Here is a 27,335-nt window from a genome sequence, read left to right as displayed (position 1 = left end):
CAGGCAGCTGTTGAGGAGACTCCAAGGGAAGAGGACCCTCCAAAGAAGCTGAATTCCAGTTCTCCAAAGCATAGCAGCCCTCACCAGGAAGGAAAGAGGCGCATGCTAATAAAAGGAACATTCTTCTCCAGGTGAATGTTGAAGGGGATGGGCAGGTGCAGCACAGGAACTAAAGAAAACTTAAGTGCAAACACTACAAAGGCACTGTAGATTAATATACTGAAATACAGAGAGAGCTGCAGTGATTCAGCATTCTAGCCTTGCTTCTGGCACTTATTTAAATTGGCAGCTATATTTTTTTAATGTACACTTTTTTCTTTTTTAGATATAAGAGTATAATGCACTGAAGCACAAGCTGAGTATTACCAGGGCTGGGATGCTGTGACCACCCCTTGCTCATTCTCTCCTCTCACTCTCCTCTGCTTCTTTGTGGGTGTGTTTTTTCCTTGAGAGATAACACAGCCCACCATTAGTGAAGTTTCATGTAAAGCTGGGCTGTGGATAGTAAACGTTGCCATCTCTGCACTTTTCCTCCAACATACAATTTCCTTAGGTTCATGTATCCAGGAACTGTTGGGAAGTGAAATAGAGCCACGGAGCTAGTCAGTGATTCAGTGGGGTCAGAGTCAGGAACACATGTTCATATAAGGCTAGATAAAGTCCTTGAGAAAACTAGACCTCACTAAAACCTATTTTTCTCTCTTACAGCACAATCCTATTCATTGCTGCTCAGAAGGAGACCACACTGTGTTCAGCGGACGGTAAAGGTAAAAGGACCCCTGACCATTAGGTCCAGTCGTGACCGACTCTGGGGTTGCAGCGCTCATCTCGCTTTATTGGCCGAAGGAGCTGGCGTACAGCTTCCAGGTCATGTGGCCAGCATGACTAAGCCGCTTCTGGCGAACCAAAGCAGCTCACGGAAACACCGTTTACCTTTCTGCCAGAGTGGTACCTATTTATCTACTTGCACTTTGACGTGCTTTCGAACTGCTAGGTTGGCAGGAGCAGGGACTGAGCAATGAAAGCTCACCCCATTGCGGGGATTCGAACTGCCGACCTTCTGATCAGCAAGTCCTAGGCTCTGTGGTTTAACCCACAGGGCCACCCACGTCCCTTTCAGGCATAAGATTGCATCCTTAGTTGCTGACCACCTTAGAGTTCATTCCTCACTGTCTGGAACACAGTCAGCTGTTCAGATGCCTTTCATAAGAACCAGCCCACAGCTGCATCTCACAATATTCACCAAGCAACTGATTTGGGACAACTTGCGTACCATACAAACATGGGTTGAAGTGGGAGAAGGTCCTTCTTGCACCTCAGGCCTCGCACCACACTTACTATTTAGTTATTTGGGTTCTTGCTGGCATTTAAACTTAAAGCACACATTTTAATCTCTGAAAATCCCAAAATCATTCAGGAGGCAGCGGGCGTTATTAGAAACAAGCACCATTGGGAAACAAAACAAAAACATTTTTTGCTGCTTTGCTATGTATAAATAAGCATCTTATATAGCTATGTGCAACATATGATTGAAATGAGGTCATCTAAGAATATATTACTCTCTCCAATATGCAGGAGGGGGCGGGGAAGATGCTTTAGATTTGTAAATGCTGTGCCAGTGTTTTTCCTCACTGTTAACAAATGTCACCTGGTATTAATTTAGTTGCTATATTCCGACCTGAGTGTTTCTTTCTATGAATTGCCTTCTGATAGGACAAAGGTGTGTGTGGTGTTCCCCCCTCCTCCACCCCCACCCCCAAAATATGGTAATATATGTAGGTGAAAACAGCATTGGGGAATTTCTGTGTGACACATTTAATAGTTCAAATGAAAAATAATTGAATACTTTGCAGCTCAAAGTGGTTTATCACCATGGGTATTACAGTGTTTAGTGTTACTTAGTTTGACCATGTTAAAGTGAGAATGGATTGTTCGGTTGTGAAGCATATTATTTGCGGTCTATTTAGTCTTCTGTTTCTTCCTGTGAAAATTCCGTTCTCTTCCCCCCCCCCCCACCACCCTCCACTTTCCTAGAATAGTACACACCAACAGAAGAAGAAAAAAAATGTAAGGAAAGTAAGAGCTGGCAACAAGAAACCTCTACCTAAGGTGAAAAGCATTACTATTTTGAAGAACAAGATAATTCAGGAGTCTGCCTACACCTACTGATTCCAAACGAGAGTCACATCCACTACCATCTTAGCTGCATGAAACATTTTATGACTCTGTGTTTCCTGTTTTCACATTACCTTTCCCCCTAGCTGTTAGAATCATCTGTACCAAACTGGGTCACATAAGTTTTCAGCAGTAGTGCAATGGCAATCAGTTGAAGGGTTAATCATTAAGTGTGCTCCATCTTTTCTGCTGAATTTTGAAAATTCTGCGTTCTGGACTTAGGATGGCTGGGACCAGTGTTTTTTTTTTCTGGGGTGATGAAGGGGTACACATACCCCTAAACATTTTGTGAATCTAAGTTTGGCCTCATTGAGGGGCATTATTTCAATATGAGTAGGAAAATGAGAGTACCCCTAAACATTTTTTTTTAGAAAAAAGCACTGACCACAACACAAAGTAAATGTATTGTGATAGGCAGGGAGGGGGCTAGGAGGAAGGAAATACCGTCACTCTGCATCAACTCAGGTTTGCTTGTGAGTCCAGCAACAAAAAATTAAAAAGTGGCTTCCTTATTAGTGAAGAATTCCCCTCAGGAGAGAGGCCATGTCCCTTTGCAACATTATTAACTACCCAACAGGCAATAGCTTCCCTAAACAGGCATAGTCACAAATAGTCCTTGAATGAAACACAACAATCTGATTAGAAGCTGCATTTCATTTCACTGCAAGTTTTTCCTCAGCCCTGAGATTTGCTTTAGAGGGAAGTGTCTGTACACAGCCTTGCTTTTGTCTCAACCGGAGAGTTTAATAGCTGAAGTAACTGAAAAGGCCTAACACCAGAAAGGCTTTCGTTACCAGAGTAACCGTAAAAACAGACCCCAGTCTCCATGGCAAAGAGAAAAGCTATTTGCTGCAGCCTTTTCAGACCTTGAACAGACACTGACAGTTTTCCTATAATCACTGCAGATTATTTGTAGCAACTAACTATATTATAATGTTAACTATAGGAGGGCTTTGAAATTACACTTGGGCGGTGTGGAGTGGGGGGGGGGCGGTTAGAAATAAATACATGCAAGGAAATTTTTTACCAGTTTAGCTAGGAGTCTATTATCAGTTTTAAAATCATAATGTAATTCATTCTACTATTCCAATTGAGTGAGGTCACCTTCCTGGTTTTGTTCTTATATTTTGTGCAGAAAAATTCTCACTCTATTGCGAGTCCTATACCGTCTGTAAAATTAGCATACACTCACTTCTATTGAACAATTTATTGTGAGAATGCCTTACACCACTGAGGACCACTATACAGTACATGGCATTCTCTATGCTTTTTCAGCTACTGTACATTAACAATAGTTTATGTTACCGACACTACTCAAATGATTATTCTTCCCGTAGTTTTGTGCTAGATTTTACACAATGCACTTTTTACGATTATTTTAAAGTGCATTGCTTATATAAACCCTGCAACGCTCTCATTTAAATTACCGGCGCGCATTGCAAGTGCTCCTTTGCAAGGGCTCCAGTTCTTATTAAAGTGTTGAACTTGCCTGAAATTTATCCTGCACAGCATTACTCAACACTTTCCCCAGTTTTCTTTCTGCCTTCTCAAGCTTAAATCTACTGCACACAGCCAGCTCACGTTCAACCGAGAGAGACTCTGGCAGGATTCTTGTGCAGCAGTAGTGATGTGGTTGCTGCTCCCTTGTGGATCCATCTCATATCACTCTAATAACATAAGAAAGAAGAAGCCATGGGAATAGTATAAGCGGAGGAGAACTGCATGGGAACAATGACACCAATATCAGAAGAGAAGGCTAGTGGTTCTTAGATTACAACCCCAACTTTCCCATAGGGTGTCTCCATCCTTAAGCTGACTGGTGGCTGGTGCCCCTTGGTACTGGTGGAAGTAAAAGAGTCCTTGCTGTGGATGGGTGAGATTCCCCACCACCACCAGCCATTTCTTCCCTTTCCCCCATGTAAGTTAATTCTGTTACTCCAAGGGTTCAGGGTGAGAGTGGACTACTTCCCACACCAGCCCATATGCAAGTTAATGGAAGATAATGGATCCGTCAAGCGTCCATTATCCAACATGCTTCAGATGAAAATAGGGACCAACTAAGCATCCTCAGGGACGCGGGTGGCGCTGTGGGTTAAACCACAGAGCCTAGGCCTTGCCGATCAGAAGGTTGGCGGTTCAAATCCACATGACGGGGTGAGCTTCCGTTGCTCGGTCCCTGCTCCTGCCAACCCAGCAGTTCAAAAGCACGTCAAAGTGCAAGTAGATAAATAGGTACCGCTCCGGCAGGAAGGTAAATGGCGTTTCCATGCACTGCTCTGATTCGCCAGAAGCAGCTTAGTCATGCTGGCCACATGACCCAGAAGCTGTACGCCAGCTCCCTTGGCCAATAAAGCAAGATGAGCGCCACAACCCCAGAGTCATCCGCGACTGGACCTAATGGTCAGAGGTCCCTTTACCTTTTAAGCATCCTCAAACCATTCTTTTGTGCGTGCCCCCCCCCCGAGCATTTCCTATCGGAAGTAGTGCAAGTGCCGCTAGCACTACACCAATGGGACACAGCATACATGTCCTCCTCCACCCTGAGATAACCCCTTAATCATGATTTTATTTTATTCTTTGGTAGATTAAAAAAAGACCACCACATACCAATAATTAAATTTTAGAAAGGGGCAAGATTAGATGTTGCTGCACAGAGCATTTAAAAATAAATCAATTACGTCTCCTTGTGCTCCCCCTTTCTTCTCGCCCAAAGTGACCTCTCAGGCAGAAAGACAACACCCAGCCACCTTTAGTTACGAGCCTCCATTCATCAGGTATGAGCCTAAGTTTTATTTCAGCATTCTAAACTTTAAATCTACAGCACATAACCATTAAAATTTGTTTGTGGAGAGAGTGCTTCTCACAGAGCAACCATGCAAATCCTACATTATGGCAACCCCAACGAGGTTGCACACTGTACAGTACAGTAATCTATTGTGGCAACCTTACAATTCCCAGTTTGTATCAGGCCATAGAATGCACAACATATTTTTGCTTCCTGTAGGTCAGCTGAAACCTTTAAAAACTTTCAAGGCAGTTCTTCATGTATAAAAGATGGTGACAACACGAGACAAGGTGATGCATGAAAAAAAGGCATCCTATAGTGGTTGCGGGGTCCCACTAAATAATTTATAGCTTGTTCTACTTTAATCATAAATGTGATGCTTCAGTGGTAAATGGCATGGTGGGACAACAACAACAACAGTTTGTTTGTTTGTTTGTTTGTTTGTTTGTACCCCACGCATCTGGCTGGGTTTCCCCAGCCACTCTGGGCGGCTCCTAACAGAATATTAAAAACACAATAAAACATTAAAAACTTCCCAATACAGGGCTGCTTTCAGATGTCTTGTAAAAGTCAGATACAGTGGTACCTTGGGATGCGACCGGGATCCGTTCCGGAGCCCCGTTCGCATCCTGAACAGAACGTAAGACATGACTGCGTGTCTGTGTGTGCGCGGGTCACGTTTCGCCGCTTCCGGGTATGCACATGACGTCATTTTGACCATCTGTGCATGCGCGAGTGGTGAAAACCAGAAGTAACGTGCTCTGTTACTTCCGGGTTGCCGTGGAGCGCAACCTGAAAATACTTATCCTGAAGCATATTTATCCCGAGGTATGACTGTAGTTAGGGACACGGGTGGCGCTGTGGGTTAAGCCACAGAGCCTAGGGCTTGCTGATCAGAAGGTCGGCAGTTCGAATCCCCGCGACGGGGTGAGCTCCCATTGCTCAGTCCCTTCTCCTGCCAACCTAGCAGTTTGAAAGCACATCAAAGTGCAAGTAGATAAACAGGTACCGCTCCAGCGGGAAGGTAAACGGCCTTTCCGTGCGCTGCTCTGGTTTTCCTGAAGCGGCTTAGTCATGCTAGCCACATGACTCAGAAGCTGTACGCCGGCTCCCTTGGCCAACAAAACGAGATGAGCGCCGCCACCCCAGAGTCAGCCATGACTGGACCTAATGGTCAGGGGTCCCTTTACCTTTACCTTATGACTGCAGTTGTTTATTTCCTTGACATCTGATGGGAGCGCGTTCCACAGGGCGGGCGCCACTACTGAGAAAGCCCTCTGTGTGGTTCCCTGTAACCTCACTTCTCACAGTGAGGGAACCGCCACAAGGCCCTTGGAGGTGGACCTCAGTGTCTGGGTTGAATGATGGGGGTGGAGATGCTCCTTCAAGTATACTGGGCCAAGGCTGTTTAGGGCTTTAAAGGTCAGCAACAACACTTTGAATTGTGCCTGGAATTGTACTGGCCACCTGACCTCCTGTTGGTCACATTGCTGCCGCATGCTGGTAGACAGAGGGGTGCAGTGAGGTGGCTCTGTATGTATGCAAATGAGCCAGCTGAGCCAATCTGGCACTCTGCTGGTACTTTTGTAGCACATGAATCTCTCTGCCATCTTCCAATACCTCCTCTACCTCTCAGTAAGCAGCAGAAGCAATGCAGCCAAGAGGAAGTCAGGTGAACAGTCGCATCATGCTCTCTACTAGTGTGCTACTTGAGACGATGCAGAAATCTCAGCTAAAACATCCATGGCAGATGGCCACCCAACCTCTATAATGCCAGGACTTGTCACAGGCTAAACTGAACTATCATAAGTCTGAGTGAAATGTCTGCTTTTGGTTTGCTGGGCACCAAAGATGCTCTGATGGTGAAGCAGCTGATATGAGGGGGTTGTGTAATTTTAGGGTGAAGACATGTGTAATAGAGCTCAGATAATGTCTGCTGTGAGGAGAGCTCAGTTTTCTCCTGGAATAGATAATGAAATGATCATCATATCAAAAATTGGCACAGCCATTGTTGTTTCTCCCCCCCCCCCCCCCCGCCACGCTTCAAGTGGATGGTGTATCCTTTTCTGTTGTTTTAGAAAAAGTACAGTAGTACCTCAGGTTAAGTACTTAATTCGTTCTGGAGGTCTGTTCTTAACCTGAAACTGTTCTCAACCTGAAGCATCACTTTAGCTAATGGGTCCTCCTGCTGCACGATTTCTGTTCTCATCCGGAAGCAAAGTACTTAACCCGAGGTACTATTTCTGGGTTAGCGGAGTCTGTAACCTGAAGCGCATGTAACCTGAAGCGTATGTAACCCGAGGTACCACTGTACATGAATGTTTATACATATGCATCCATTTACATCACCTTGCTGATTAGAGTATTATTTTTTTTAAAGCAAACCCAAACTGCAAAATTGTCACAGAGATGGAGATGTCATCATGAGACTAGTGCTAATCATTCTCTTGCACAACTAGCTTTTACTGCAGATTTGCAGAACTGCTCACCACCCCCAACTTCATTTCTTACGAGAAAATATGTTTGAACAGAATATTTTTTCAGGGTGGTCACACTGTCTTAATACTTGTTACATTTGTCTTCATCCTTTCTGTGCACTGGCCATGCTGTGACAGATGGCTTGAATTCCAAAAGATAGGCTCATTAGAATCAGTAGCAAAGAAATGCAGGGACAGGTACTGCACTTTCAAAAATTCTGGTTCATGATATTCAAATTCTAAATAAAGCGTTTGCATGTAAATGTGTCCATACTGCTATATCAATCCTGAAAATTCCTGTTGAACCCTCTGCAAGTAGTGGCATGTAGCATTTCTCAGGACTACCTCTCAAGGTTTTTAAATATCTGGAAGTTTCACTTGGAACGAGATCAGAATTAAGCTCCTACAATATTTTATACTAACATTAGATAATTAATTGATGCCATTCATTACCGGTAGTATTTGTTGAGGGAAAATATCAACCATAAAAAATGTAAGTAATTAGAACTCTCATTATCTTAAATTTAATCTTAATAAGTGCTATTATATTCTTGATCATAGATAGACAGGCAAGCAGGCTGGTTACGTTGAGACACTTCAGGAGACGGCCAATGCATCACATTTTAAGCTGCATCATATGAGCATAAGTCAAATTCAGAGCTTTGGTGCTCACTGCCAATCACTATCCCCTGCACCTGCTCTGCATGAGATTACCTGATAAAGAAGAGTTTGGATTTGATATCCCGCTATATCACTACCCGAAGGAGTCTCAAAGTGGTTAACATTCTCCTTTCCCTTCCTCCCCCACAACAAACACTCTGTGAGGTGAGTGGGGCTGAGAGACTTCACAGAAGTGTGACTGGCCCAAGGTCACCCAGCAGCTGCATGTGGAGGAGCAGGGAATTGAACCCAGTTCACCAGATTACGAGTCTGACACTCTTAACCACTACAGCACAATGGCTCTCAGTGTGCCCCTCCCTTGCCATTCTGTTGCTGTAAAATGCTGATGTGTGCTGATGTGCATCACTCGTTGAGGCTGGTAAGGTGGAAGGCAGGGAGCCCAAAGAGTAGGTGGAGCCAGAGACAATAGCAGGCCAAGCCAACTAATTCTACTTTTGTCCCCATTTTCCTCCCTGATAAGGTCAACAAACACAACATTGAGAGCAAGGAGGACAAGCTGACAACCAGTGCCACCCCCTGGATTGGATAGAAGACAGGTAGGTTGGGGGTGGCTGAGGGCATCTTTCTAACATGCCCAGTCGGTATGCATGGGAACCAATATGAAAGATGCCCAAGTATCTATGTCAGCATTTAGAATTTCTGTGGAATAAGTGGTGGGATTTCTCAGCTTGTAAGGTCTATATGAACTGAGTTCCCTGTAGCCTTCAAAGGGTAGAAAGTTTGATAACCACTACCCTAGAGTACGGGACACGGGTGGCGCTGTGGGTTAAACAACAGAGCCTAGGACTTGCCGATCAGAAGGTCGGCGGTTCGAATCCCCGTGACGGAGTGAGCTTGGTCCCTGCGCCTGCCAACCTAGCAGTTCGAAAGCACGTCAAAGTGAAAGTAGATAAATAGGTACTGCTCCGGTGGGAAGGTAAGCGGCATTTCCGTGCACTGCTCTGGTTCGCCAGAAGCGGCTTAGTCATGCTGGCCACATGACCCGGAAGCTGTACGCCGGCTCCCTTGGCCAATAAAGCGAGATGAGCGCCGCAACCCCAGAGTCGGCCACGACTGGACCTAATGGTCAGGGGTCCCTTTACCTTTACCCTAGAGTACCAGGGCAGGGGTACCAGAGGTTGCTGCTATGTCAACCCAGAGCACAAGACTAAGCTGTGTAATTTGTTTTAAACTGTCTTTCATGTTTTATTTTAAATTGCTGTGACCTGGCCTGGGACCTTGTGGCAAAGCATATGGAAATCATCATTGTTCTTGTCTCCCAGTAATGAGGTGACAAGATGAGAGGTCCATTTGGACCAGCTCTCTGAGAGTCTACATTTGAAATCTATGTCCTTACAACAGAGCATAGGGTTGGCTTGCGGGAAAGCTTGGATGTCTTCTAGAAACTGAAAGCATGAGAGGCTAGCCTGCTAGATCACCTACTGACTAAATTTCATCTTTTTTATTGTGTTACATGCTCAAAGTAAAGCTCTTGAAGACGAGAGAGAGAGAAAGATGGAACAAGCCCACAATAGATAAAAAGTATAACACGGGATCTGTGTATAATGACTAGTACTCCAGATGCCCTTTCATATATTTAAAATTGCCATTCCATTACATAAAATGTAATTCATTCTACTTCTCCCTATCTCCACCCCTCCCCCCACCACAAAAATATAATCCCAGAAGGGTTTTGACCAAACAAAAATGCTCTAATGATTGCAAATGGTTCAAATATTCTGTCCAGTGAGTTTAAGTTAAGTGATAAAAGTTTCATGTTAAAAGAAATAATAAGTGGAATTTCACACATATTATAGTAATTGTGAAAGCATCCAATTTACATGGAAATAATGCAAAAGAATTCTGACCATGATGGTTTAAGTGAATCATTACATGCATCAGTGATACATTTAGAAACCTGCAGCATGCCAGGTATGTTTCTTTTAGCATAATAAGTCTTGTAATGGAGCCTTTAAAAGCCTTAAATGTATAGTTAGATGAACCTTTCCATTCGGATTTTGATATCAAAAAGAAGAAACAGGAGATCATTAAAAAGCCAATTAAACCAATACTCATTTTTCCTTTACCAGTTTATATCATGTCCCTCGAGGACCTATCATTTTGAGAAACATTATTTTATTTACATTGGATTAGAATGAAAATTGTTTTACTACGCTAATCTTTTTTTATTTCTCAGTAGTATTTGAGAAGCACACTCAGGCTGTCGCAGAAATACTGATTCGGTGTAGTAGCATATGTTAGAGGCTAGAGTCTAATATAGAAAATCCCATTAATTTCAGTGTGGTGTACTCCTCTGTTAAAGAAAGCACGCATAGGATTTCAACCTAAAAGGCTTAGGAATCCTTTTGCTGGCCTTTTGGGCAAACAGTATGGTTCTGCCCATAGGATCTGTGCAGACTTGGTACCTAAAATACATGTGAAAAATCTGTGCTTTGCCACAAAGGGACCTGTAAATTCTCATTATTTTTAGAGACACCGGAAGCTGCCTTAAACTCACACCATATGCCCATTTTAGCTCAGTATTGTCTACTGACTGGCAGCAAGGGTCATTCCAAGTCCTTCCTGAAGATGCTGAGGATTAAACCTCAGACCTTCTGCATGCAAAGCACCTGCTCTTAACGCCAAGCAGCAGCCCTTCCCTAAAGACAGACATGGTTGAGAGTCATGATGTTGACGTTATTGAAGGGAGCTTCTCCATTGTCTTGCTAAGGTCGCAAGAACCCATGGCAAACACAAGAACATAGTAAAGTTTTATGGATGATTCTTTCCGTTCACCATTTTAAGACAACTATTGGCACCTAGTGTTGACACCTTTCCTAGGCTCTCCACATTGGGCAGCTGGATCAGTGACTCTCCATTTTAATTTGCTACCATTTTTACATTTTACTTTTTAACATTTTATATTAAATACTTATACCCCACCTGTTTTAAATATCCAAGCTGCTTTCTGAGGAACCCAGTGTGTCTTGCATCTTATTTCCCACCTCCCCCCCCCCCATCATGGAATGCAAAGCACCTTACATGGGGTCCCCATCCATAGCCTGCCATCCAGGCATGAACCTGCTTAGCTCCAGCAAACTGTTTATAATAATAATTGTAATAATTTATTACTTGTACGCCAGCTATTGGATTGGGTTGTCCCAGCCACTCTGGGCAGTTTCCAACAGACTATAGGAAACACGTGATACTTTGCGTTTGCATTGTGTATTTTCAGACCATGCCCTTACCCACAGTGCTTTGGTTTGACACAACATTGGGTGCTACAGAGCTTCGTGGTTAATTAAAATGGCAGATCCCAGTCACTCTTGGAGTAGTGATGGTACGATCAGGCATGTCTTGGGGGATGGTTATCAACATAAGAGGGGACCTATAAGAAGTCATTTTGCCCAGGACATCTTCAAACCTGGATTCTGATCTGGACCAAGAAGTAGTACTTTCTAATCCCAGATGGTTGGGAGTGGCAATGATTACTCAGTGGTGAGACAACTGCACTTTAGACATGCTCAGAAGCATTAACTATACTTCACATTGGGTGTCTTTTGGCACCATAAAGACTGACAAATTTATTATGACATATGCTTTTGTGGACTACAGTGCAGTTCACCAGATGTATGTTAGCCTGAGTTAAAGGAACATATTATGGTGGGAAATGTAAACAGTAAGATCACGAGGAAACGAAAGGCAGAAAATTCTAGATGAAAATAATTATGTTATGAACAGTGTCCACTTGTGAAAAAACACAGTTGTGTTGTTAATGCAGACATCCTACAATTGCTTCACATTTGTTCTCTGCTAAAATAGGTTTTGCACCTGATCCTTAGTAGGTTCTGATTCAAATTATGCCTTCCAAATGAGCTGCCACTTAATTCTGCTTTCGTATTAGTTACATTTCAGACCTCTGGACCAAAAAGAAGAAGACAAAGATTGCTCCTTCCTAATAGGTCTGATGTGATCTGTGCTGGTCTAAATGCTGCATTTTAAAAATAAATAGCAGGAATGAATTCTACATTGTTATTTTTGCAGTTTTTCAATTACACGTGAGGAGTTCTTCTGCCATTCATTACCTCAGGTATCCCTGAAATGCAAACCACTGTGCAACACTCCTTTTCATTTTCTTTTCTTTTTACTTCTCTGCAGATTCTTCCTCTGCATGATCTGCAATTATCACACCGTTTGTCTTTCCTGTTCTCAGGGGAACACAAAATAATACATATCCTAGAAACAGATTGAGATTAAATTTGGTTCTTTCCAATAGAGAGTTCAGATAGTTAAAGAGGGTCACAGAATCAATATGCTGAAGACACATTGCCATTTCAGGGAGGGGAACACCCTCAAACAGAATGTGAAGACAGATGCTCCCCATTTCACCTTCAACCTTGCAATGCTGCTGGTGGTTGACCCCTCATTTCCTCCCCTTTTGGCTACTGTATCAGGACATTTACATGAGATAATTTAATGTGGAGTAGTTACCTCTTAGGGCTCTTTAACCATTCCACAATATCCAAATTCACAAAGGGGAATGGGTGGATATTCGACATCCTTCTCAATCTATGCATATAAGGATTCTCATCTGTGATTGCAATTGCGAACAGGCAGAAGCATACCCAGCTTGAATAAGGACAAGGGTACAGTCTGGTAGACATGGTATCTCAGAACTCAGGGCCATGAGAGGCAGCTACAATGAGTACTGATGTACTGGGCCCACAGACATTAGGGGCCATAGGCTTTGAGCTTCCTCTTTAAAACAAACAAACAAAACAAAACAAAAGCAAGTATCTAGCCCATCTAGAAAGTTATGAAGCAAAATGTGCAAGTAACCTTCAAAGTGATTTCTGTGAGATGAACTTGCCTGTCTGCTCCTGCATTTTAGTGCTTTTAGCTAATGAGTGAAGTCAGAGCTATGAATTGTTTGGATACCAGGCAACAGAAATCCCTGAAGGGGAGGGTCCCCTCCCCTTCAGTGCTGTTTACTTTAGCAACCAGGATGCATCTTTCCTGTGGTGGGTTAATCTGAGATCAGGTACTTCCCAGAAGTTATTTTCCACAAATTACACAAAAAGTTCAGGTGTGTGTTTAAAAAGACCACTTCCCAGGGTAGCCAGGGTGGGGAAAATGGTTGTTCCGCCAAGTTGTGCTCCCCTCAGGTTTTTTTTGAAAAATGTATTTTTAATTTATGATATGACAGACAATAACGGCCCCCATTTTAAAAAATGACAGATTGTTTTAAGAACAGGAGCTACTGAAATACAGGACCCTTTGAAAAATTCAGTGAATAAGGCAGGTTAAGTGCCCTGCTTTACCACCCCACTCAAACACTATAAGCATGTATAAGATACATAAAGGAATAGAGACTGCTCAGCTTTTCCATTCTGCCTGAAGTGCCCAGATATACCCTATAGTTTTCAAATAGTATTGATGAAAAAAGGATGTAGAGTGAATGCAAATAATTCCCTTGCTGGCAATCTACCTACTTAATGTTGTATTCCACCTCCAAACATCATGCCACAACTGAAAACAAAACAAAACATGAGGAAGTCTCTGAAATATTCATTCCATTCCCTAGACTGGTATTATCCAGTGCATTTTATGTTCCCAATCTGTAAGATTTCTGAATTCCTCTGGGTTTAGTTTGAGGACATACAGTAAAAACTAATCAGGCATGACAATGCTGTGACTTGGTGTAAGGTAGGCTTGCCATATTTCAAAAAGTAAAAACCAGGACACCCCGAATTTTTAAGGGAAATTCCCTTATTCCGAATAGGATTCCTTGCAAGAAAAGGAAAAAGTTGACAGCTATGAACTCGCTCTCTATTTCTCCTCTCTCTCTCTTCCATGAGTTAGCATGCCCAGGTAAGAAAAGAGATACGTATTTTTTGTAACAGATAGGTAGCCGTGTTGGTCTGCCATAGTCAAAACAAAAAAAATTCCTTCCAGTAGCACCTTAAAGACCAACTAAGTTAGTTCTTGGTATGAGCTTTCATGTGCATCTGTGTATCTGAAGAAGTGTGCATGCACACGAAAGCTCATACCAAGAACTAACTTAGTTGGTCTTTAAGGTGCTACTGGAAGGATTTTTTTTTTGTATTTTTTGTACAATCCCCAGAACCACCTTAAGCCACACAAGGCTTGTTCTGGGCCCCTTCTGTGCAAACACCTTTGCCCATGGACTAGGGGCACCTTTCCGAAGCCTGTCTGATTTTGAGAAGGTGGCGCAAGGGCTTTTGGATGCTCCCGCAGCCCTGGCACTGTGTTCCCAAAGCGAGACTTGCCTGACACCAGTACTGATGCGTTATCGGTAGCAGAGGAATGTATTTATTTGACGAAGACTTTTAGATCTAGTTTCATGTGCAATTCTATTTTTCCAACTGTATAGCTGCCAATTTAAATGTGGCATAAGAGACAACATATGCAGACCAAACAAGTCACTCTTAATAAGAGAAGCCATGGTCATAAACTCCAGAAGCCTGAAAGAACTGTTGGGCTAGGCCAACCCTCACCTCCCATGAGGCTATTCAGGAAACGCCTTCCTTGGGGACAAACAGAAGCCCTGGCCAGGGAGCATAAGCCATCTGTTCCTGAAGTGACCTTCTTTCAGCCTTTTTAAAATTGTCTAGACATCACCTTGCCAACAAAGGTCCGTATAGTAAAAGCTGTGGTTTTCCCAGTAGTGATGTATGGAAGTGAGAGCTGGACCATAAAGATGGCTGATCGCCAAAGAATTGATGCTTTTGAATTATGGTGCTGGAGGAGACTCTTGAGAGTCCCATGGCCTGCAAGAAGATCAAACCTCTCCATTCTTGAGGAAATCAGCCCTGAGTGCTCACTGGAAGGACAGATCCTGAAGCTGAGACTCCAATCCTTTGGCCACCTCATGAGAAGAGAAGACTCCCTGGAAAAGACCCTGATGTTGGGAAAGATGGAGGGCACAAGGAGAAGGGGACGACAGAGGACGAGATGGTTGGACAGTGTTCTCAAAGCTACCAGCATGAGTTTGACCAAACTGTGAGAGGCAGTGGAAGACAGGAGTGCCTGGCGTGCTCTGGTCCATGGGGTTACAAAGAGTCGGACACGACTAAACGACTAAAAAACAACAAAAGGAAAGGAAAATAGAACTAACATTTGGAAAGTTCTTTGCCAGTTGCCTACAGATTAGACACCACAGGCAATTTGGTGAGTGGCCGCTGATAAACCTTCCAGGTAACATCTGAATAGACATGTGAAAATACATCTGCCTGGCTTAGTACTGAATCCATTCCATCCCCAAAATCCAGCCAGGCATGTGGTCAAAAAGCTACACAAGATTCTCTGCAAATTTACAGAATCAAAGAAGAAATGTTGCAAAACTGCCACAATATCTTAGGCTGCAGTCCTAACGCCACTCACTTGGAATTAAGCCCTACTAAATTTTTAACAGAACTAATTTATGAATAGGCATGGTTAGGTTTGTGCTATTAGCATTTTCCCAGCCAAGTGTAAGAAAATCATGGAAAATCTGGCTGATTTCCATTTTGGCTGGTATCAGTTGCTCTGATACCGCTACAAAAGAAAGTGTATTTTAGAACCAATTTTCTTGTAAAGGATTTTTGTAACTGAAAATATACAGAATGTATAGTGGCAACCAACCATAAATGCATTATCTTTGGAAAGTGTGCACGTGTGTGCATGTTATGCACATTTTTGTTCATGTGTATGCAGCCTAGGACCCACGTACCTACAGGACCGCCTCTCCTGGTGTGCCCCGCGGAGGACCTTAAGGTCCACAAAGGACAACACTTTGGAGGTCCCAAGTCACAAGGTCACAACTAGGGCCAGGATCTTTTCAGTTCTGGCCCCGACTTGCAGCATTTGATGGCTAGTATTTTGCTGGACCATCAAGGAGGCTCATTGCTCAGCATGAGTTTGACCAAACTGCGGGAGGCGGTGGAAGCCAGGAGTGCCTTGGGACCAGGGGCCAGGGACCACCATTGGTCCCTTGGCAGAAAGGTAGAACAGTGAAGAATAAATCTAGAATTGCAGTTTGTGCACAGCTTTTCATTACAAGGATTTTTTAATAAAAAAAATAACCATGGAGTTATAAATCATGAAGAAAAACATGCCATTAAGGGGATTCGTGTAGAAAACAGAGCTGGCTTGGACAACACCCTTCATGTTGTTGGACTGAACAGGTTCCATGAATCGGCTCTTTGAGCCAGTCCACAACACCTCCCAAGGATGTACTTCAGGACATCATGCTGAGGCTCAGCACATCCTTGGATGCCGTCACAGCATCCCTCCTGGCAGTGCTTCTTGTGAGCAAATGGCTTGTAAAGCAGCAAAGCTGACCAGGGAACTGACTGCTTGGAAGCTGCAGCTGTAACTAGGGGTATGATGGCCAACATATTATGGTCATCCATGCACTTCCAGGGCACATGCATGAGAGTGGCAAGTCATGTTATTGAACCTGTTTTGAGTGAAAACAATGCTTCTCATGGTGATCTCCACTGTGATGAATCTGGTCATAATATTACCTGCGAAAAACCCAAACTCATTCGCAAGCTTAGGCTTTTCAAGGATACAACTTTCTGTTTTTATAATTAGACAATGAATGTCTTAAGCTAGGTTGGGGGTGGAGTGAGGGGAACAAAAGCAAAAAACTAGTGAGACTTGTTAAAATATAAAAAGGAAATACCCTTAAGGCAATGATTCACTTTTTAAATGTATAAATTCTGCTATAGCATCTTTGAAAGTATTTTTATGCGGCACCTGTTTATCGGTCTATCGTAAAATCTGATTTTAATCAATTATACTTATATATCTGAACCAGTTATGACTGACATTAATCAATAGAAAACTGAATCTCTCTCTCTGTGTGTATATATGTATGTATGCAGGTTTTGGTGTCCTCGGGTGTCTTCCCGTGTAAAAGTTGGGGTGTCTAGGCGACGTTTCGACGAGGTCTCACTCGTCATCTTCAGGCTGGTGCTTTCGGCTTCTTGTTACTGGAACAGAGCGGGATCTCAATGTTTGAGTTCCTATAAATACTGTAGAGGGGGTGTGGTGTCTAGCCTCCAATGTTCTGGGCAGAGAGGAAGTTCCCAGGCTAGTGTGCCTTTTCTTCTTTTGTTCCTTAATTACTTGAGAGATACCTTGAGTGATTTCTTGAGTGATATCCTGAGTACCACTTAGGTGGGTCATTAGGTGTGGATTAGTTGCTAAAGTCTTTGTGTCTTGACCTCTTGAACTTTGTGAAGAGGTCAAGACACAAAGACTTTAGCAACTAATCCACACCTAATGACCCACCTAAGTGGTACTCAGGATATCACTCAAGAAATCACTCAAGGTATCTCTCAAGTAATTAAGGAACAAAAGAAGAAAAGGCACACTAGCCTGGGAACTTCCTCTCTGCCCAGAACATTGGAGGCTAGACACCACACCCCCTCTACAGTATTTATAGGAACTCAAACATTGAGATCCCGCTCTGTTCCAGTAACAAGAAGCCGAAAGCACCAGCCTGAAGATGACGAGTGAGACCTCGTCGAAACGTCGCCTAGACACCCCAACTTTTACACGGGAAGACACCCGAGGACACCAAAACCTGCATTCCTGTACCCGTGAAAATCTACGAAAGCAAATATGTATGTATGTGTATATATATATATATATGCTTTCGTAGAAGCCGAAAGCACCAGCCTGAAGATGACGAGTGAGACCTCGTCGAAACGTCGCCTAGACACCCCAACTTTTACACGGGAAGACACCCGAGGACACCAAAACCTGCATATATATATATATATATATATATATATATATATATATATATATAATTTTGAAACAGGACCCAGATGCTTTGCATGGAAACAGTCCAGGTACGCCATATCAGTAGAACATTTATGATGAATTACCTGCTTTGATATAATAATTCATGTTTATGTTTTGTGCCTCCTATGATGCAGCTCTATAGATACTCTTCCATGGCATTTTAGGAGATCACACTTCTTACCATTAGAATTAATATCTAATTTAAATTCTGAACAAGGAATTTGAAACTCCAGAGAATCTGAAGTGGCAACAGCATAGAAAAGATGCATATAAAGTAGCTATTAAATGTGTTTTAAAAAAATCTGTGGGAAGAGATTATGCCACTGCCAGGTGACTATACAAATCTTGGCTAAAAAGAACAACCTGGGGAGAAAGAGAGATAAAATTATAAGTTGCATTTCAAGGGGATTTGTTCTTTCCATTTCAGGTATCGTGTCTGTCTGTCTACCCTGTTTCAAGTTTCAGATCCCAGAAACTTGAGTTGCCGTCATGCATTAAGCCAAAATCTGGAGAGCAGATAGCCTCTTGACACCCTACGACCAGCTATCAGTCAGTAAAGGTAACCGTAAAGGGAACCCTGACCATTAGGTCTAGTCGTGACCGACTCTGGGGTTGCGGCACTCATCTCACTTTATTGGCCGAGGGAGCTGGTGTACATTTTCCGGGTCATGTGGCCAGCATGAATAAGCCGCTTCTGGCGAACCAGAGCAGAACACGGAAACGGCTTTTACCTTCCTGCCGGTGCAGTACCTATTTATCTACTTGCACTTTGACGAACTGCGCTTTCGAACTGCTATGTTGGCAGGAGCAGGGACCGAGCAACGGGAGTGCACCCCGCCACGGGGATTCGAACCGCCGACTTTCTGATTGGCAAGTCCTAGGCTCTGTGGTTTAACCCACAGCGCCACCCGCGTCCCTTCTATCAGTCAGTATACATACTCTATCTATTCAGCATCTAAAGAAAGGAGGGTAATGGAATAGATGCCTCTCATGACAACTAATTTGAAAATCAAACATTGTATCATCACCAGTGATAAAAATTTGTGTTACCCAATTTATATAAATTCTTTTCCTAAATATACATTATCTTCACAGTGGCTACGGGATTCTTCCAATGTTGTTGTTTTTAAATTGGAAAAAAAATGTGATGTAGAAAAATGTACATGAACGTGCATGTACCACAATTGGCCCAGTCGCAGCTGCATGTGCCCAACAGCCATTCACACTAACACTGAACATGTGGCCACTCAGAATGTGGCGTGAAGACCAGCTCCTCCCTCACGTGGACACTGAATGTATAGCAGAGTGTCATGTGCATGTGCCCTGAATGAGGACAGAATACTGACAAGCTGATGGTGCAAGCAGTAGTAATACCAAGGATAGCCAATGTAGTGCAGACTACAACTCCCTCAGTTGTCTGGGTGGGGCTAGTGAGAACTGAAGTTCAGAAACATCTAGAGCCTTTCTTGTTGTTGTTGAACTACAACTCCCATCACCCCTAGCTAGCAAAGCCAGAGCTCAGGGATGATGGGAGTTGTAGTCCAACAACATCTGGGGACCCACAGGTTGAGAACCACTGATCTAGAGGGAACCACCTTAGCTTTGTTGTTGTTGTTTAGTCGTTTAGTCGTGTCCGACTCTTTGTGACCCCATGGACCAGAGCACGCCAGGCACTTTTGTCTTCTGTCACCTTAGCTACCCCTGAGTAAAATCATTGGATCAAGCTGTGTGCTATGCATGTGTGGGTGGATGGATTAGATATCAACAGTGGTAACCATAAATTATTGGATTACAGCTATCTTTGCCCATTGGCCATGGGACTCTTGACGGTTGGACATCAACAACATCTGGTGTGTACCCCATTAGACACACCCTCATTTTAGGATCATGTGGTTCCAACACATGATGTATCCTCCGAAACAGTGTATAAAAGCAGAAAAGTGCTGTTTTGTGCAGCAGCACCTGGAGTCGTGCACAACACACTTTTTATCCCAGTCTATACGCTTAAATAACCACATCATTAATAGATCACTGTCAGTGTATATGGCACTTTACTGGATAACATAAGCAAAACAAAAACAAAAAAAAACCACAACCACCAGGTTCCCACCCTAAGGAGCTTGCAATCTAAATTTTGACAGCAGGGGAGACAGCAGAAGAAGAATCGAGGGGAACAAAAGATGGGAATTGTGTGCATGAAATACATAAAGTTTCCTGAGCAAGAGCAGGCACAAAGGTGTCATTTCTCTCTTGAAAATTTGGGCTATTATTTCAATAAAAAGCTACAGTAACTAAAAGGAGGCAATGTCTTGGGGAGCAAAAAGTAGCTCTGTTGACACTTGGGATTGAAAGCTCATTCCAAAGTGCTCCCCAAGATTCAGTCTATGACATTTTGAAATGACATGATTGTAGTCTTCAGTTTCCCACAGGCTCCAGCCTATGCCTTGCTGTGTTATTTGTAATTTGGATTGTCCAATAGGTTATGATTTGTAAAGCTGTAAGTGTGAAAATCTACTGTATTATATATGCCAAGAAAAGTTATTTATGTAGCACATATGCTCTGTTATTGCACTTTAGCGCTGCAACCCCATAGTCGCCTTTGACTGGACTTCATCTGTCCAGGGGTCCTTTACCTTTTTTTTAACCTTTACAGTAAATGAAATCCAATTAACATGGTGCTTTTGAATTATGAACCGATATGGTTCTAAATGGGAGGGGAAGTTCTGGGTTGGTTTCCTTTCCTGACCGCATATCTGTTGTTCCACCTATGGCAAGGACATATATTGAGAAGAGTGAGGATGCACTTTGTGCGCAGCAGTGGAGCTGAGGAATCAAGCTTCCCAGAAAGGTAACTCTTCAGGATCAGAGGTAAGAAGCCAAGGAAAGGTGGAACTGGTCCCTTGGCCTTTCCATGACATTTACAGTCTAAGTACAAGGACATGCTCTTTTCTTTCTGTTTTCTATTTTCTCCAGTTAATCAGGTGACTTGAAAAGAAGCTAGATAAGGGTATTGTCTGCAGTGACAACATCCTGATGATACTGTCAGAGGAGATCACAGGAAAATGTTCCCTTTTTGAACCAATAGAGTCATTAGGGAGAGTACTCATCACTTGAGTGCATCTGGGTTAATTACCACAAAAAAATAAAAAAATCTGGAAGTAGCAGCTATTGAGTTGTTGTGGGGAGGTTTTCTTTTCCCCTACCAAAGAAGGGGCTGCTCAGTGCAAAACAAAACAATCATTTGGTGCCATATATTATTTCTTCAAGGACTTCACAGGATTCCCTCACCAGTCTGCCACTCATTGTGCAATAATTTTAAGGGAATGCCTTTCTCCTAGATTAAATTGAATAGGCCCAATTACATGAAAATGTATTGAGAAATAGAAACCAGGAGTCATGCAGTAGCATTAATTGATCCATTTATTTTTGAACCCTAGTGAACTCACGCATGTGGTGCTGGAGGAGACTCTTGAGAGTCCCATGGACTGCAAGAAGATCAAACCTATCCATTCTTAAGGAAATTGGGCCTGAATGCTCACTGGAAGGACAGATCGTGAAGCTGAGGCTCCAATACTTTGGCCACCTCATGAGAAGACAAGACTCCCTGGAAAAGACCCTGATGTTGGGAAAGATTGAGGGCACAAGGAGAAGGGGATGACGGAGGACAAGATGGCTGGACAGTGTTCTCGAAGCTACAAACATGAGTCTGACCAAACTGCGGGAGGCACTGGAAGACAGGAGTGCCTGGCATGCTCTGGTCCATGGGGTCACAAAGAGTCGGACACGACTAAACGACTAAACAACAACAACAACAACAACGAACTCACGCATATGGGGTGGGGGGTGGGGAGTCCTAGTGAAATATATAGTGTGTTTAGGATACTATTTAGAGGGGCTGCAGCCAGGTAGAACTAGTAGCTGCAGCATCTCAGCTAAAGCAATGATTTGCCCCGCCTGAAAATGTTTTGGAAAACATGTTTCTAGGTTGTGACAGGATAGCTTCCATTTGAAGAATGAGGGTTTATTTGTAGCAACTCTACAGTGTTTCAGAAAACTCCTGGAGATGCCAAATAATTTTATAGGAATTAAAATGCACATAGGGACTTGAGTAATTTTATCTTGGTTCTGAGAAACTCAGCAATCTTTCACTAATTTCTTTAAAGTTCTACTGGAAATCAGGCACTCTCACCTAGCAAGCAGACTGGTTTATTATTATTATTAATTGTTAAATTAATTAAATAGTCACCTTCCATAAGAAATCGAAAGCGACTTGCAAAAATAAAATTCCAACGTGTGATACAATTTTTGAAAAACACCCAATATAACAAAGATAATGGGGGCCAGAACTAAGAAAAACCAACTCGTTGCTCTCAACCTAAGCATGGCCACCAATGAATTGCCCAAATAAAATAAAATAAAAACAGTTGATGAAGGAATTAAAATTGAAATGCCCAGAAAAACAGAAAGATCTTCAGCTGGTGCCAAAAGATGTCACTGTCCGTGTCAGGTCCAAAAGTCACAACAGCATTCTGTAGAAGGAGATCCATTTTTTATTTAGTTAGGAAACATGAAATGGTGAAGCATATTTCTCAGTACTGAATGGGGATATCCATTTTATAATTGCTGTGCTATCCAGTTGCATTGCTATATGGAGGTTTGCATTCCCATATACTGAATGGTACTATTATCATTTGCTATAGTCTGTGCATGCCCAATATCTGAGCAGGAACCAAACTAAAGGAGTCCAACTGCAAAAAAGGAGATTCAAACTAAACATTAGGAAGAACGTTCTGAGTACGAGCTCACATACACTGGCAGTTTTTAAGCAGAGGTTGGATGGCCACGCCTGTATTGCAGGGGTTTGGAATAGATGACCCTTAGGGTCCCTTCCAATTCTAAAATTCTATGATTCTAATATTCAAGTGTCCGATGATGTGCATGCAGAGTCCTGCTCACACAAAGGGACTTCCTTTTCCTTCCCTTCCCCTCCTTCCCTGAGGGAGAAGGGGAGAGAAGTTCTGTTGTGCTGGCAGAACACCAGCACTGGGTACAACCATTTGTTTTTCTCATGAAAATTCCAGTCTTGTTCTCTTAGCCTCATTGTCTGGGTTTTGTGTCCCATGATGTGGGACACTGTGTGGTGCTTCAACAATGCAGCTGCCGACCATTCTAGTCCGACTGTCCCAGAAAAAGTAGATTTGATGCTGCCGCAGCGAAGTATTTGTAGATAAATGGTGAGAGAAGAATCTTCCCTTCCTAGAACTCTCCCTCACAAACTCCTCTCTTCATTTTCCCCACCCCATTTTCTGCTCCTCAAGAGGTCCACTTCAGCCTCCTCTGCCCATGGCAGCAGGCAAATCTGCCAGCTGAACCCACTAGGGCACCCTGGCTTAGAACGGCATATTTAGTTTTTGTGGAGCACAAGCGAAGGGATGGAAACAGATTGAGAGTGAGATTTAATCAATTCAGTTATCAAGAATCTGCTGAGACTCCACGCTGGAGCAGACCTCTATTGTTTAAGCCTCCATAGTCCGGAGATCCCATACAATAGGTGCAATTGGCTACAACGGTCAACAGTCAGCAACAACAGTCCCCCAGTAAGCACATAATTAAGCACAGAATGTGTTAATTAAGTTTTCAAATTAAAGCAGACATAAAAAGGAAAGTACTAACAGCATTCTCATAACCAGCAGTCTTGACCAGTCATCAATATCTTGGAAGGTAATTCAACTGCACTGAAAAGAGGTGTTGTTGCCTTTCGGCGGCAAACAGTTTCCATATATTGTTATGTGTGTATAGGATCAGCTGGTTTCAATAGAGGTGAAATTCATGTACTGAGGGGATTGGAGAAGAAATCAGACTCATGGGAGAGATAGATAAAGAGAACTAGAGACACACTGCATAGGTGTCTGCTATTACTGAAGACTTAGGGCTGCTCACAGTGAAAATGAATCAGGCTTCCTCAAACACTCAACTCAAAGCACTCAAGAAGGCTTAGAGGGGGGCTGATTCCCTCTGCCCCTTCTGCTGCTCCTCAGTAGAAAAGCTGACCTTAGGGGCCAGGAAAGAACAGCAAGCAGTGGAGGTAGCAACCCCCATGATTCCTAGTGAAAAGTGATCACTATGCTCACAGATTACAATGAAACATGGAAGGACAGAGGAAGAGAAAGAAAGATTATGAAGGAGGAAGAAGAGGCAGCCACTGCCCCCAATAAAAGGGCCACCTTTACACCCTGCTACTCTGATCTGGCATCCATCGTCCACCTTGGGAGGTAAAGGTAAAGGACCCCTGGATGGTAAAGTCCAGTCAAAGGTGACAATGGGGTGTGGTGCTCATCTCTCTTCAGGCCAAGGGAGCCTGCGTTTGTCCACAGACAGCTTTCTGAGTCATGTGGCCAGCATTACTAAACCAATGGAGCACCGTGATGGGAGCCAGAGTGAACGGAAATAGGTACCCTCTGCAGCGGTACCTATTTATCTACTTGCACTTTCGAACTGCTAGGTTGGCAGGAGCTGGGATGGAGCAACGGGAGCTCACCACTGTCGAGCGGATTTGAACCACCAACCTTCCGATCGGCAAAGAAGCCCAGTGGTTTAGACCACCCTCACCCCTAAAAAAAAACAAAACCTACAGCACCCAGTATTCCCAGGCAGTCTCCCATCCAAGTACGAACCAAACCTGACCCTGCTTAGCTTCCAAGATCAGAAGAGATTGGGTGTGCTTAGGGTAGTATGGTCATACACATACTATGGGGAATAAGACAGAGTGGGGAAGAATAAAGGTGGGCAGCTTGCTTGAGGGCAGCTTGCTTGAGTAGAGTTCAGCAGAAGCCTGCAGCTCAATTCCAGAAGTCTTTACCATAGAAAAATGTGTTGGTGGTGGAAGGCCAAGAGGAATACAAGAATCTGGTGAAGACTAACATGTTTAGTATAGATTAGCTTTTGAACATCAAAACCCACTTAGTCAGATGCACAAAAATGTGTGCCACAATGAATATGCTAGTTTTGAAGGCAGTTTTTCTCAACTTCGTGCTCTCCAGATGTTTTGAACATCAGCCTCAGTCATCATGGTCAATGGTCAGGAGTGAAGACTATTGTAGTCCAAAATGTATGGAGGGTGCCAGATTGGATAAGGCAGTTTTAAGGTGGCAGAAGACTCTGCTGCATCAGACTAACACAGCTACCTGCCCGAAATTTGTATCTTCCTATTCCCATGATCTCACTAATCATATTGTGGCACAGTTTCTAAATGTTGCAGGCAACTTTTAATGGCAACTTCACCATTCTAAATAGTCTGCTGGCAAATCTATTCGCTCATCAACGAATACATAAATAAAAACATAGTGCAGTTTGAAAAACTATTCAGACTTGCTTCTTGCTGTTCGGCTTATCGCATGTGGCAAAGATGTACAGACGGCTTATCAGATAAACAATCTCAAGGGGAGAAAGAACAATTCGCTATCAGAAATAACAGTAATATAAAGGTTAATACAAATATTTATTACAAAAATACTTATGAAAGACGAAATATTGGAGCACTAGGAGGAGAGTAATGATTAAATTAACTGATTCAGGGGTGATACCCTGTGTATGTATTGTGTAATAAACTCTGCCATTAAATCCCAATGTGTTGTCATAACATCCAGAAACTGCTCATAAGGGCGCTGCCTTCACTGTTTGTTTATCTGAATCTGGATGGTGCTGACTGATAAAAAGTTAACTACAATCACTGAAGCTAGCTTTAAATTCACCAGTGGGATCATCACATACCATGTCTGCTTTAAACCAGGCCCTGCCACATTCTGTAAAGGTAAAGGGATCCCTGGCCATTAGGTCCAGTCGTGGCCAACTCTGGGGTTGCGGTGCTCATTTCGCTTTATTGGCTGAGGGAACCGGCGTAGCATGACTATTCCACTTCTGGCGAACCAGAGCAGTGCACGGAAACGCTGTTTACCTTCCCGCCGGAGCAGTACTTATTTATCTACTTGCACTTTGTGCTTTCGAACTGTAGGTTGGCAGGAGAAGGGACCGAGCAACGGAAGCTCACCCCATCACAGGGATTCAAACCGCCAACCTTCTGATCGGCAAGTCCCAGGCTCTGTGGTTTAACCCACAGCGCCACCCACGTCCTCACCTTTATTGTTATTATTATTTTAGAAAAATACACTGTGGAGTGAGGGAACAGTAGCAGCCATAGGTAGCTCTGGACACCTGTCTTCGCAGGTGTAGAAGGAGGTCCATGGACAGAGAAAATCCTATTCTGGAGAACCTCTTCAATGAAGGTGCAAAAATCTCTTTGGCTGCGCTCCTTTCTCTGTCAGTTGCAGGGAGAAAAGGGGGGCACTTTAGGGGCAGGGGTATGTTGGAGGTGAATCTGTTCCTTCAACACATCTCCAACAATAGAGGGGGAAACTCTGGAACTGGAACTTTGCCTCCAGCCACCCAGCCACCACATGCACACAGCTTCTGCCCTGGCCAATGCAAGGCTAGGAGACCTTCAGATCTGGTGGTTCTCCCACCACAGTTCCTCCATTCCCTGCCATCTCTGGATTACGCTGTTAAAATTTTCATATATTGTGCTTAGGCGTGTCAGAGAATTTTCATGGAAAGGAAAACAGAAGTGGAAATGGGCAATGTTTGCTTAGTCACCCTGTGTCCAGAATGGAAATCAATGAGTGTAGAAATAATTACAGCATTAATTCTATTAAATTGTTAAAGTTCTGTACATTTCTTAAATAAGCACGTAAATTATGTTAAATAGCAACAATGAGACGCATAACATAGCATTAGGCAGAAACTGAACTGCAGCAGAGTGGAAACAGTGATGATAGAAATCAAGTCAGAAATCGCCGCATTCTTACTTCTCTAACTACCCATCATCTACCAAATTTCAGCTCAGTTTACATGGCATTTATCTGGCTCCTCTCCCTTACTTTATTTAAAAGAAAGGGCAAATTTACTACAAATTCTGGAAAACACACACCATACAATTCAGTTTTTGAAAGCATACCACTTCAGAAAGCATGAGTCATCACAGGACTGAATGCCTCTCTTCCAATTCACTATCCATTGAAAAATAACATGAGTAGGATTCTAAACAAGTCTGAAACTGGAGTTTTCCCAATATATAGGGTATTTTCTACATGGCAGGGGCATGTTATTGAAACATGAATACCTCACTGTTATTCTGAAGTGCTGCCATTCTGGGGGGACTAGATACAGATCTTCTTGCTTTATCAGTAAAATACAAATGCAGAACTATAGGAAGGACCCACAAATGTCATTTTGGTGGTTTGTTCATAGCCTCTGGGTATGCAATAGCAATGCATGGATGGAGCAGAGCTCAGGATGCTGCCATGGGAATATGAAAAAGTAAGAGTCACTTATCACAACATTAGCCCACTGGAGATCAGATGCGG

General features: G+C 43.1%; 1 long non-coding RNA gene across 5 annotated transcripts in view; it reads left to right on the top strand.

The window, feature by feature from the left end:
- LOC310842998 overlaps nucleotides 1–13,186 on the top strand; it is a 346,703-nt gene extending 333,517 nt beyond the window's left edge. For 3 of the 5 annotated variants that reach the window (XR_014563431.1, XR_014563432.1, XR_014563433.1), the window contains one exon: nucleotides 709–767. This is a non-coding gene — a long non-coding RNA (uncharacterized lncRNA). Of the gene's footprint in view, nucleotides 1–708; nucleotides 768–8,578 lie in introns of those variants that run through there. The other 2 variants (XR_014563429.1, XR_014563430.1) reach the window with 2 other exon arrangements.
- The last annotated feature ends 14,149 nt before the right edge of the window (nucleotides 13,187–27,335 follow it).

Source organism: Podarcis gaigeae, assembly GCF_964106915.1.
Source record: "Podarcis gaigeae genome assembly, chromosome: 4".
Taxonomy (NCBI): Eukaryota; Metazoa; Chordata; class Lepidosauria; order Squamata; family Lacertidae; genus Podarcis; species Podarcis gaigeae.
Note: the sequence above shows the minus strand (reverse complement) of the source record. Positions and strands in the feature narration are given on the sequence as shown.